This window comes from Notolabrus celidotus, chromosome 16 (genome assembly GCF_009762535.1).
Source record: "Notolabrus celidotus isolate fNotCel1 chromosome 16, fNotCel1.pri, whole genome shotgun sequence".
Taxonomy (NCBI): domain Eukaryota; kingdom Metazoa; phylum Chordata; class Actinopteri; order Labriformes; family Labridae; genus Notolabrus; species Notolabrus celidotus.
The window spans coordinates 11,479,945-11,493,388 of record NC_048287.1 but is presented as its reverse complement, the minus strand read 5'-3'; the positions used below and the strand labels follow the sequence as shown (position 1 = coordinate 11,493,388).

Below are 13,444 nucleotides of genomic sequence, written 5' to 3'. Positions count from 1 at the left end.
CTTTAATTAGAGTGCCCCCCTCAGGGCCATTACTATAATGTGTTAGAACGACAGAACTCTATGAGTGCTGATACATCATCCCTCCAAGCTTCATTAAATTTAGGCCTGTGATGTCTGTGATGTCACCTGAGATGTAATGTACTGATGGTCGATTAACACAGCCGTTGACTTCATTCTGCAGCTGACAGTGATCTATTGTGATGTTCAATCTGTTCCTATGCATATCTTTAGTCTGGTACGCATCATTACTGCCTGTCATGAAGAGGTTATGTAATCTTGGCAGGACCTTTTTTCAATACTTCCAAAGATGCTCAAGTTAAGAATAGAAGCGTAACCAGTTAGCTAGACACCAGGGTCATGTAGAATCAAAATAAATTAAAGTGTAATCTGTTACCACTCATAGTATTTATTCTGTTGCTTCACACCCTAGTGCAGCTCAGAAATCTCATCTCTTTAAATATTTATGTCTAGACAAGCTGATGCATGATACATATCCGTCTGATGAATTATCAGCTGATAATGGCAATTTTGTTTTATTTATTATTTTCAAAAATACTATTTAACCCATTAAAAACAACTGATAAAATTAGCTTTATTTTACTCATAAACAAGCCCACAAATTCAGACACAGTAAGTGGTATAGGATCTGCCATTACATACAGAGAATAAAAAGGCACAACCGGAACTAGCTGACAAGAGTAGTAATGGGGTCACTGTTGTGGATGTTTAGCACAGTGTAAAAATAATAAGTAGCGATTAGCAAAATATGACACGAAAAACGTCCTCAAGTTTTCACACAACTAATCTTTTAAATCAATTGAGCAGCTTGGATTCGACAGGCATTTGGGGATTGCAGAGAACTCACCAGAGACTCACTTCAAAAGCTAAAGTAACTATTGGCAAAATGACTTGATGACCTAACGTTTTCAAAGGTGGAAGACCAATAATTTCACCAGCTAATGGCATATATGCAACAGTGTCCAGTGTAGTCCCTACTTAGCAGATATGTGCATGTGTAGCCCTGTATGATGTGATCTCAACACAAATTTAGTCTGATCCACAATCTATTGGTTTCACCACATAAATATGGACTCCTGATAATATACCTGCAAGTATGATTAGTGTGATGAACACTTAAACCTAAAAAAAACATTACTGCATTGACAAGAGGCCTCCGGTTCACAGTTTCCAAAAATGAAGGCAATGGATGGGCAGTACAGATGATTTTCGTGATTTTCTATATCTGACTAAAATTGTGATTTTAATTAGAATTGACAAGTTCAGAATATTAATTCAATAATTTATACTCACTGAATCTTAACCTTTGCTCTTCTCAGGTGTGCATAAACTACATAGTTAAACTTAGCAGTATCAGCAATCAGGAGCAGATCATTATCTGTGGTCGGTATCTGCTGAAGAGAAATCCATATTGTGCATCTCTGGTACGCTCTTTTTGATTTACATCATCTCTTTCCATAGAAATCAAAATAATTAGTTATTCTCAATTAAACTAAAACCAGCCATACCTGAAATCAGCACATTCAGAAAGACAGCAGTATTGTACGATGCTTTTAAGCACTCGATTTTAAACAGTGTACATTCATTGTTGTTTTTTTACGACTCTCCGCTTTATTGCTGTCTTAAAACATTTGTAAGAACAGTAAATCAAAGGGAAATTCAATTTTATGTTATTATTACTATGATGACAGGCTAATTAGATTAATTGCACTTGTTATGTTGTATCGCAATCATGTGCCAAAGGTAAACACTTCTATAATCTAAGTTACAGGTGTCCATTGAAAACAGACAGAACTTCTGACATTGTGATTGACTTTGTTGTGCCAATAAGCTTGTTGAGTAATCTGTAAATAAAACTTAAAATAAAAAAATAAAACTTTCTGAGTAAGCACCTGACAAATTGTGTTCTGTCTCAGCATTATTAATTTCATAACAGTGACATTTTTGTTAGAATAGAAACAAGTCTGCCTTTTGGTGAATCTGTGTGACTGTAGTTTCATACCCTTTAAACACATCTGAGGGGTTTCTAAAACATTGATTGGTTAAAATGGGAAGGGTGTGAAAAGACTTACAAATTTGACCAATAATTAGCACTCGAAGAGTTAATTTGCAAAAACTCAGTTTTTATACATTTTCAAAAAACATTTCTTTTTGATATAGATTGCTAAAAAAGTTACATTTCCAAGATATCTCTGATTAGTAAAGTAATTTTGACTTAGTCAAAACCACCCAACCTCTGTTGATTGATAATACCAAAAGCTAGTATTAGAAAAAAAATATATATATATATATTTTTTTTTTAAGTTTTCAAAAGTGAGTTAACTGTTTCTGCTAACGAACTCTTCACTTTTTATTGGATAAATCAGTCTAATTTACACCGTTTAGCTTATTAAACCAAGTTTTAACATAAGCACCTTAAGTACAACCTTGTAAATAACCCCAAGGGGTTTTTCTTAAGTGGGATTATCTCCCAGGATGGTCTTTAAAAACTTTAGAAAACAATCTCTAACTTTATGCTGAAAGTGAACTCAGATATGACCTCAAACATTCTGCTTGATTAGTGGAGCTCTTGGGACAGCAACATTACCTAATCTGACCTAAATGTATTCTGAGTATCAAACTAAAGGTTATTGTCATACAAAACACATCCCATATTGTCATAACTATTTTTCAAAATGGTCTTGCTCAAGTAGTACATAACATTTCTATTCCATTTGTTGAATAGTTCAACCTGCATCTTATTTTGATACATTTTGGAAATTAGAATATTTTATTACAAGCACTAAACACTAAACACTAAACTAACAAGGCATGGATTACTCTCTCTTAAATACATTTGAGTCAATACATGGAATTGCAGATGATAGGAGCGAGCAAGTTAAGCACACTACCTCAAAAATGTATCAAAGAGGAACAAACCATAAGCTTGTGTAATTTTTTACTTTAACATTTGCTGGCTTGTATCTTAAATACGTCTACATTGTATACTGTGGAGTGATATACAAATGCAGGACACGCGAACACACCCAAACAAAAGTTAAAGCTGCAGCATATTTTCATCCAAAAAAAGAATTGCTGCACATTAAATAATATTTTGCTGTGATAATTACTAAACAGCTTCAAGCAACCCTGGTGGGACTGATTAACAAAAATAGAATCTAAAGCTACCTTTCTCACATTTATGCTCGCCTGCAGGATCTTCTGCATCTTCTGCTGATATCACAAAACAGCCTCCTCTCACACACATACAATAGAAGGTCCTTTAAAGAAGACACAACTATACAGCTATGTTACAAGCAAACTTTAATACACATTACAACATTTGTAGCCGTCATAACATGAAAGACAACAACACAGTGAAGTGAACACTGTTTTTATATAAAGCGACACCTCCCCTTGCTATGCAAGTTATGTTAAAGTACAGTATAAAATGAGCTAGAATTAGAGCATGGTAAACAGATTTTATTCTCACCACAAAAGATGCATGATCAGTCAGTAGTAATATTGTTGAAGCTGCCCTGGAAAAATTGCATATCAGGAGCATTTTTGAAAGTAAAGGCTGATTTATACTTCTGCGTCGAATCGACGGCGTAGCCTACGCCGTAGGTCCGCGTATCTCCCGTACCTACGCAGAGGCCTACGCACGTAGCTGAAGTGCACCTCCTCCAAAATGTAACTACGCGTAGAGCCGACGTGGACCGCAAGCTCTGAGATTGTTACGCTCAACGGCTTTGTGTTTCCCGCATTCACAGCACTTCCGGGATCCCAGACATCGGCCACACATCGGCCGTGTATTTCATCTCCTCCTCTCTATTCTTCATTTAATCATGTCTGTATGATAAACAGCAACATGTATCAGCTGTAGATTAACATAACACGCTCTGAATCGATGTGGAAAAGTAAACAGAGATCGTAGCAGGACCGGAAGCAGGCGACCGGCTATCAGAGAGACCACACTGCCCTCAAGCGTTTCGGAGGAGAATTGCTGCGCGACACGGACACATCAACGCACAAGTATGTGGGGCTCATGTCTGCGTCAGCCCCTGCTGCATAAGGGCGACACAGAAGTATAAATCAGCCTTAAGAGGTGTTGGTTTCTCTTTAAAAAGGGTTAAAAAATCATGAAATGAAAGACTTGCTAAGGGCACAAGCTAAAAAAATCTAGATTTTTAGTATCACTAACATCATTTTGACATGTTTTTGTCTGAAGGGGCACTGAGGATCTGTTTTTCTGTCCATTGGCTTGTCTGAAATTCCACATCATTTTTCCAGGAAAGCAGCTGGACTGTATTTTTCTGGCTCCTGCTGTGGCAATTTTGTCTCTTCAGATGATTGCTTTGTTACTCATTTAATTCTAACAAGTTACAACATTAATTTGAAGTTGGTTTTCCTGTGAGTTGTTTTGCGAAATAAAAAGTGGAGTAAAAAGACTTTTCTGGCTTCTCTGGCTCCTTCACTGTGACAGGGTTTTGCAATCTGAAGATGTGACAAAAAGTCCTGATAAAGGCTTTGTGCAAAAATGTTCTGGCCGAGTACTTTGGCAGAATCATCCATCGCCTTTGTACCTCTGTCACTCAAGCACCTAGTTGACTGGTGATATAATAGGACTTCTATCTCGAGAATGTAATTTGCAATGGCACTCAGTTGGTTGGCATGTAACACGCTCTTAGCTAATTTTCACTTCTGTTTCAGAAAACATATTGCACAATTATCACTTCAATTATGTGATAATGGTGGTCATTAAACAAAAACTGAATTTTTATACAGGTAAAATCTATTTTTTTAAAAACTATGCCTTTGTTCGTCTGCATGATTGACTGGTGACAAATTGACTGATGGGTGTGATAGCTGAACAAGTTGCTGATGAGATGCTGGGAGCTGGCAGGGATGATTTAGAGCCTCCAAAGCATGTCAGAGATGAACAGAGTTTTAGAGACTTAGGATTTATCATCTTAGACATTAACAGTGACAATGCTTTGAACAAGTTGTGCTGTTGAGCAGCCATGATTGACGTGAGTATCCTCAAATGTTTTTGCTTTTAGTAGAAGTAGCAAATGACAGACTACTTTTTTTCTATTGTGCAATCTTTTCCCAATACCCCCATACTTCAAAAGGCAGCCACTTCCCCCTGTGATCATATCAGGCTGGGCAGCTGTTGATGTTTTAATGTTGTACTGCCATGTTCCTGGTTTGCAAACTTAAAAAATGAGTCATATCTGACACATTACTATTGTTTTGCCCCTTGGCATGGTCAGCACTTAGAAGAACAACAGAAAGTCACAATCTGAGGTGATGGCAGACCAAATTTCTGGCCACAACATATTTGAAAACTCATCATCTTTGATTTCTGGTAATGACAGGTAGCAATCAACAACTTCCTTCTGACATTATTGTTTGATAGTGTCACTAGGTAAAATGTATTATCAGTTTAATTTCTAAAGCAAATGTTTTGGTAGATTGCCAAATGTTACAGTTCCTTTGAAATGGTTGAGTGCTAAAGTTAGCTGTTGTTACAGTTGTTACTCTTACCCATTGGTTTCTTTGAGGTTATCAAGTATGCTGTTTTAATTGATAAATCACAATATGTCCCTCTTAATTTTTACCATCTTTTGTATTCTTGGTTGTTGATCAGTTGAGAAGAGATGACAATAATCCATCTTGAATTAAGTTGGAAAAAAAGGCTGCAAGTTGAGTAATGACCGTCAGGACTTCTTGAGTTACATTAGTAGAGAACTGACTTCAGCTGAGTGGTTAGCTGGATATTGGTTGATGCTTAAGTTAGCTACATGTTGCTAAATTGTAAACATATTTGTTGGGTTTACTTGAAACATAGAAAAATGTATCTGTTTAACAACTGTTGCCTTTTAAGATGCTAACCAAGATCAAATCAAAGTACTTGCAAACCAGAAAACATCAGTTAAAAAAAGCCTGCATGAGCATCCCATCCTGAGTCTAATAATAAAAGGAGAAAGGCCACTGTGTAAATATGTTGAATAAAAGCAAGCTCAGGAACCATAATAGCTTCTTAACCTTACAGATAAATGCCAAAGGCAACAAGATCATACACATCACAACAAATCAATCCATGGAGTCTGGCACATTTTACCTCTGCCTGTTGACAATGTGGCAAAAAACATTACTGATTCTGATAGCATCAGTAAACAACATGGGGATTTTTACACTAAATGTATTTGTAAGCACAAAACTTTAATTTCACTGTCAATGGCTGACTAGTCAGAGCAGGAAAATAAGTTCATAAACTAGTGAGGGATGTTAAAACACAAGGAGCTGATTAAGAGAGACCCCTGCCAAATTGAAGAAAAATACATGACGCAACCACAAACTAAAACACGGTATGGGCTTTAGCAGCGTTACAGGACTGGTTGAGAGGGAAGAAAATGCCAACAGAAAAGTTACGGGGAAAAGGACAATACACAGGGGATGCTGTTATTTTCTGCATTTGTTAAGAATGCCCACAAAAAAGCTAATGATTTGCCTTTATTTGAGTTAAGTGTTGAATGTTAATTCGACATGTAAGTTGGTTTATCAGAGCACCGCTGCCATAGAAGCATGACCAATCGTTGACTCTAAGGGACTGATTTTTTTTTAGCTGCATATAGAAATCATCGTTAAATCAATAAAATCATCTTTAAATCAATACTCTGTCAACTTGTTTGCATCTTTAGTTGGTAGCTGTGTATCAAGACTGTTTGACCTTGCCAGGATTTATTGTTGTATAACAACCCACTCACTATACGTTACCCTTACATAGTGTGACACTACACAGTTTAAAAGGTGCTAATTCTTAGTTAATGACAGAGGCCTGTGGGTTATTAAATTGTTGATATTAGTTTAAATATGCCTCTCATATGCCCCTCATTTTTATTAAAATGTTGGTTAATGAACAATTGAGAAGATGAAAAGTGACAGTTTCTAAGATTTTTCAATGTTACAAGATTCAACTGAAACGCAAATGTTCAACACAGTACAACATACTGTCACAGTATGATACATTTCCACCCAAAGTCTGATGTCAGAGGGAAAGGGACACCAGGTGAATATGGTGAGAATATGGTCAAGAGAGGTAAGCACAGAGAAAGCTGTACTTATTTGCACCAAAGGCTTTTAGCAATAAAAGAGGATACAACTTTTTCAAATGGTAATAAAGATTGATAAAACTAGACTTTTTGCATTAGGATGTTAAATGTCCATGTTTTTACAGTACTGTGCAGAACAATTTAGAGCACTGCTTGACCCCCTGTGGTACAGATGAGTCACTGGGTGGCAAGTGAAAATAAAAAAAAAAGCAGGCAACAGCAGAAAAAAAACGAATCCCTCCAAAAAAATAAGGAACAAGCAAAACAGAGCAAAGAAAACAAAAGCAGTGCAGCAGTATCACTACAGTGAAGTGTTCAGTCTCTGCTGCAAGCTTGTGATTGTGCATCTTTTGGACTGCGTGTGTATTGAGACCAAGCAGCTATAGATGACCTAATGAGATCTGTGCCTTAAAAAGCTTGGCATTTCCAGCTCCAGCTCCCTGCTATGTGTGTAAACTTGCTGATAGTTTTCAAGCACATTCCAAAGCAAAGGATGCAACCAAGATGAAAGAAAAGTCATCATTTTTTTGGTGGCAAAAGTTACTCTGCTGGCCTTTATCTCTCACATCTCCTCTCAGCATTGTGTGTAAGCAGGTAAGTAGATGTGTGTTTCTGTGTGCGCCATTACTTGTTTGTGTGCCCCTGAGGCCTTATAAGAAGTGTTAGGCGTGAGAGAGCCTTTATTCATTAGCTTTCATCGTCGTACCTCGTGAAGGAGAGGAGGGAAGGAGGGGCCGGGGGGGAAGAAAGGAATGATGGGACACGGGGGGACAAAGGAGGAGAGTGAACATGAGAGCATAAAAAGCATTCAATTAAGACACGAACTGCAGGGTTCATTAAGCATGAGCAAGCCGATGAAAATGACCATCCATCAAGAGAGAGTGCCATGGTAGCTTGCGCAGGCATGCGCACATACAACACACTTGATTATCATGGGAAAAAAGCTCGCCCTTGCCTGTTTGGATGTAAACTAGTTTACATGTAATCTAGTAGCACTGATAATAAGACTGGTCTGAACTCTTCTATAGTTCTATTGGAGTATTGAATCACTGAATGAAACTTTGTGCATCTTCTGCACTCTGTCTCCATTTTTCACTTTTCCTGAAAGCTGTTGGAAGTACGCTACCTGTGTGCTTTTTTCAACAGCATCAAGTGGGTGCTGCTGTGACACAAGGTGTAAATATGAAAGGGTTTCTGCTGTGGTACCAACAAAGATAATGCTGACATGGCTCTTTAATACCAGCCTGAATAACTTAAGCATTGTGAAAAGGACATAAAACTGGCTCTAAGAGGAGGAAGAAAAGTGGCAAAAATGTATACATATTTCCAGTCACATATATAGTATGTACATCATGCAGGCATATATGCCTGAGGACAAGCAATATGGAATCTGAAGCACGTTGTGAAATAGAACATGTTCTACATCACCAAAGACGTTATAACCCATCAGATTAAAAATGACATGCCCGCAAGTGTAGTTCTGAAAAAGTGTTGTACAAAAGCACTGAAATCATGTCGGAGGATTAAAGGCTACATATCAACACTCAACACTCATCCAAGGACGAAGATTCACATATTCATGTAGTGGCTTGGCTTACACAGGTATGTTCAGCAGAGATTAAAATCTGTGAGAATTAATAACTGAATGCATGTTTAGCTCCTTTAGGAATCAGTTTTACACATTATGTATCTCAGTGCTTTGAAAGGGCTGCAGGCTCTTCCTTCTTTGTAAGCAATCAAAGCAGCTGTTTGTGAGTGGCCATTCCCTAAAAAGCTTCTGAGCTCTCTCTCTCTCTCTTCAGTGTGCTCCTGTTTGTTTCAATGCACTCCATGTTCTTAATCTTGCCGCACACCGGATAGTTTTTTTTCCTCAGAGTGAATTCTGTGACGAAAAGATGCTGCACCTACATTTCCTTGTCTATGCTTTTGAAAAGGAGACAGGATATCGGTTTTCTTAGAGGACTCTTTTCTTCTTATAGAGTTATGGTTTGCTCCAGAACCGGTAAAACACATGAAATGTACCTGAGACTGAGGTAGCTACTTATGTCTCCCTGGTGCCGAAGAGTGTCTTTATTTATGTGCATCCACAGGTACTCTCTATTTTTTTACTTCTACATATTTTCAAGTGTGCGTGTGTGTCTCACTGTTGTATACTTGCTGGGAGGAAAAATGCCGGTTGTTAAAAAGCTCATCCGCTGAGTGCTCTGCAAATGATTAAAATACATTTTCTCGAAAGGGGCCTTTATTTTCCATTACTTCCCAGGTCTAAGGCGAGCACCGTGTGGCTTCTAACAAATACATAAATCCTACACTCTGGTATTGCAATGCAAGGGACAACATCTGAAACTACAAAAGTTTGAGCCTGTTTAAGGGCAAATGAAAAATATGTTTCTGGATAAAATATAATTCAAAAGGGAGTGGTATATGTTTTGAAAAACAATCCTTGCTACTTTACCACTGTGTTGTTTTAGGACTGTCCTGGGATTTGTTAAGAATAAAATAATGTTTTATTTTTTATATTAATACAATCAAAATAGGGCAGACCAACACCAGAAGACAAAAAAAACATGCAGTTCTTCTCACTGGTGTTTACTTGCTCCCAATCAGCTCCTTTGTTCATTGCGAGGGCATGTTAGTCGCTGTAGCTGCACGACTCAACTATAACCAGGCTTTACAACGTGTCATTTTCTAAACCTGATACTTTCGTTCTCTGAAAAAGGTGTGAAGATTTTCCTCACTTGCAACAATCAGCCAAGCATCTCAGAAACTTCTGAATCATCAAGCTAGGAACCCTTCTAGTGCTAGTTTAGCAGGTGCTAATTCCATGGTGAGGTAAGCAATGAAAAAGTTGCAACATCTAGTTGGACTATCTTAAATAAAGCAGAAAAGTTAGTGACACTGACCAAGCCATGCACAGCTTAATTTTCCAAACCTCAAGGTGCTAATTCACGGTTTGGTTATGTCAAGCAACGTTTACCCACACTGGTCATTTTAGTTATGTTTGTTACATGCCCACACAGCCTAATCTCATGAATGACCCAAAGTTGACAAGCCACCATTACTGTGATGGGTCCTGCCTGCAACATGTGGGGGTCTGAATGCCAAAGAAAGCCCTAAAAAAATGAACAATTTTCTCCTTTTACCATAACCTTCATTGTCACTTTGTAACAAACAGCTTGTTATTTAAGCTAGTTAGTGTTTTTAGGTTCAGAAGTTACTCTAATTTTTCAATAAAACCTAAATAGGCATTTTTAAACCATAAAGACACTTATTGGAAACCCTTAATCCCTGTTAGAATTGTGCATGAAACAGCATTAAAAGCAAATTTAGCCACATAAAACAAGTTTAGTTTAATTACATAAAACTATACAAACAAAAACTCAAGTCCCAACAAAAATGTCCCAAAAGCTAAACATTGAAGAATCCCAACTGCATGTTGAACAAAAGCAATCATTGCAAAAAGAAACACAGTAAGAAAAAAAGAGGTGCAAAAGAATCTGACTCACTGGTTCTGGTTCTTGAATTCTTCATAAAGTCCGGCACTGAGAATCCTCCTGAAGGCTCAATTGTCACGGTCTTCCAAAGCACAAAAAAAATCATTATCCAGTGCCTTGTGGAGGAGAGAACACCATAAAAGAACAGCACAAAGAATTTCCTTTTCTTTCCTTTTCAAGGATCTTCTGACCTCCTCTTCCCTCCAAAACTGCCGTCCACAAACATTTCTCCTTCTCCCCCTCTGTTCTCCTGAAGCCCTGCCCCCTGCTGCACACCTGCCTTCCTACCTGACAGAGGTCCTCTGATTAGGCCGGCTGAATCAAAAATACACCACTGACATAGAAAACATGGAAAGGAAAAAGAGATATAGCAGTTTAAACCTTGCAAGGATTGTGGCTGTTCTGCCCGCAGCCCTCTAAATCCCAGTGCCAGATACTCACCACCCCTCCTGAGGTGGCTAAAAGTGTTTTCTCATGCAGGATGATTGTTTAATTGTTCAATCCCATAACTGTTACTTTTTCCGTTAGGTCTTAAAATGATCAAAAAAGGTGTTTATAGAAACATCCAAAGCAGTTACTGTTGTTATCGTTCTTGCCAATCAAACTGAGTGATAAAGATTTCTGTCCTATTCACTTTGTATCTTTGCAAGATGTTCAACAGGGTCCACAGTCATCAATCTGCACGATATATTCCAAAGCTTATCTAAAGTGAATAAAAGGCTTATCATTGTGAATTGGACAAATGAAATAAACCCCTTTCCGATCTTCATGTGTGTCACTGGACATTGTCTCTGTGCTAAACTGTAGCACTAAGATGTCAAAGTTAAACAGCCCTCGTTCAGCTTGCTCAGACATATAACAAGCCTAGATTTTGCTTCATGGCTCTTGCATTGAAAGGGATTTCTGAGTGGTTAGTATGAACAACAAAACAACAAGCAGCTGAACCTATGTCAGTGTACTTTTAGACAGCTAGAGCAAGACAGCCTAAATATTGACATTTAAGTCACATTCTTAAACTTAGAATTAGTTGTTAGACACATCAAATAAAATTCGACCAACAGGATGCTAATTTTTGGGGGGCAGAAAATAAACATGTACAGGACAAAAGCAGCAACAATATAAGAGGTAACAATTTTTCCACAGGGGGTGCTAAAGTCAACAGAAACCAAATATTCCTCAACAGAGCTTTAATGGAATCACCTTTGAAAGATTACGTAATATTACCTTCAATTATTCCACTGACTAATCATCCCATAGAGAAACACACTGCACACTCCCAGCACTCACTTGCACACTGCTTATTACTCTGTTATTGAATGAAGTATGAACCTATGTGTCACCCACAACAGTGTATTCACACAGTTAATTCATTAATACAATGAAAATGTGGAATCGATGAATAGTTTTCTGCTACCACATTGTTGAACTGAGTGTTTAATAGGTCAGATTATTGATATATTCCCTAAATTGAAAAATATAAAAAAGCAAATCAGCTGCTATCCAGTGTTTTGCATGAAGACTGCGGTATTTGCATTTTAATTGGCTGGCAGAGCTAATGATAAAAGACTGTAATTTAACTGCTAAATATGACTGGGAACCCAAGAAAAGCAATTAGTTTTCTCTAAATGTCACATCTTTGTAACTGGATGCGTAATATAAGAAAAGTAAAAGTCACTCTGTGGTCTCATAGAAGGGCTGTTACACAACCTTAGCACACCTTTGGGTACCTGTACCTCTACCAAAGATCTCCCAATTGTAGAGATATATCACTCGATTAAAAACCAAAATCCCAAATGTGTCATCCGACAGGGAGCTCTGTCAGAGCTCTCTTTTCTTTTCTTACCTGGCAAGATTGAATGCAAATTCAATTTTTGGCACTAACACAATCTGTGCAATGTTTCTCAAAATGGTTGTAGATCTATTTACAAAAAGTGGAGAATCCCTAAATGTTTAATTTATACATTACTTGCACAAACATCATTATTAATGGAAGAGTAAACAAGTTTAAAAACTATCTCCTTGCACTCATGCATGATTTTAGTCATCTGGGTGCTGATAGTGATCACTTCTGATGGCACATTTAAAAGCTATGGGAGAAGGAATGAATATTTTACAGCTGTCAAAATTACAAACCGTGGTTGAGATGATGGGCTTCATGCTACCTTTTGATAAACTTTAAGTTTCAGTATTGCATCTTAATAATTAGTTGTTGAAAAATGAAAATTTGTGATGATGAAGAAATGATAAAAGTGGGCATTGGGAGAGAAAAAGTGATACAAAATGTCTCCAAAGGGCCATAAAACACAGTACAGGTGGTTGCAGTTCATTAGACAATGACATATTAAGAGAAAATCTTCAATGTGTTACCTTCTAATGGTGCTTAGAGTCTATTATTAGCTCATTTATTGCGATTCTAGCGCTTGGAGGGGAGGTAAACAAGATCAGGGTGTCATGAGTTTAAATAACACTCCCAGTCATCCCAGAGGTAATTACACAGAGGTCAATGAGCGCAGGATGACCTAAAAAAATAAATGGGCATCAGCAATCAATATGTCACGCTTACTCACGCACACACACAAGACACACATTAACATACACACACATACGCGTCATCCCTGCCAGGGAACGAGTGGCTCATCTGTACACTACTCCACACTGCTCAAACAGAACACCAGGCCCAAATTGCATTTTAATGGCCTTTCTCTCTTATTAGCACCGCGGTATCTGTGAGTGCACAAAATGAAGCTTTCAACCTTCCCCGTTCCTGTGTCATTTTGCATGATGTGAGCAAGGTTTCCCGTTGAGGCACGCACAACATTTTCACTCATGCACTGT

At 37.8% G+C, this 13,444-nt stretch overlaps 1 long non-coding RNA gene across 1 annotated transcript in view; it reads right to left on the bottom strand.

Annotated features, from left to right (window-relative positions):
- Nucleotides 1-10,840, bottom strand: part of LOC117827964 — a 46,388-nt gene extending 35,548 nt beyond the window's left edge. The window contains exon 1 of the long non-coding RNA XR_004634306.1: nucleotides 10,622-10,840. This is a non-coding gene — a long non-coding RNA (uncharacterized LOC117827964). The remainder of the gene's footprint in view (nucleotides 1-10,621) is intronic.
- Between the last annotated feature and the right edge of the window lie 2,604 nt (nucleotides 10,841-13,444).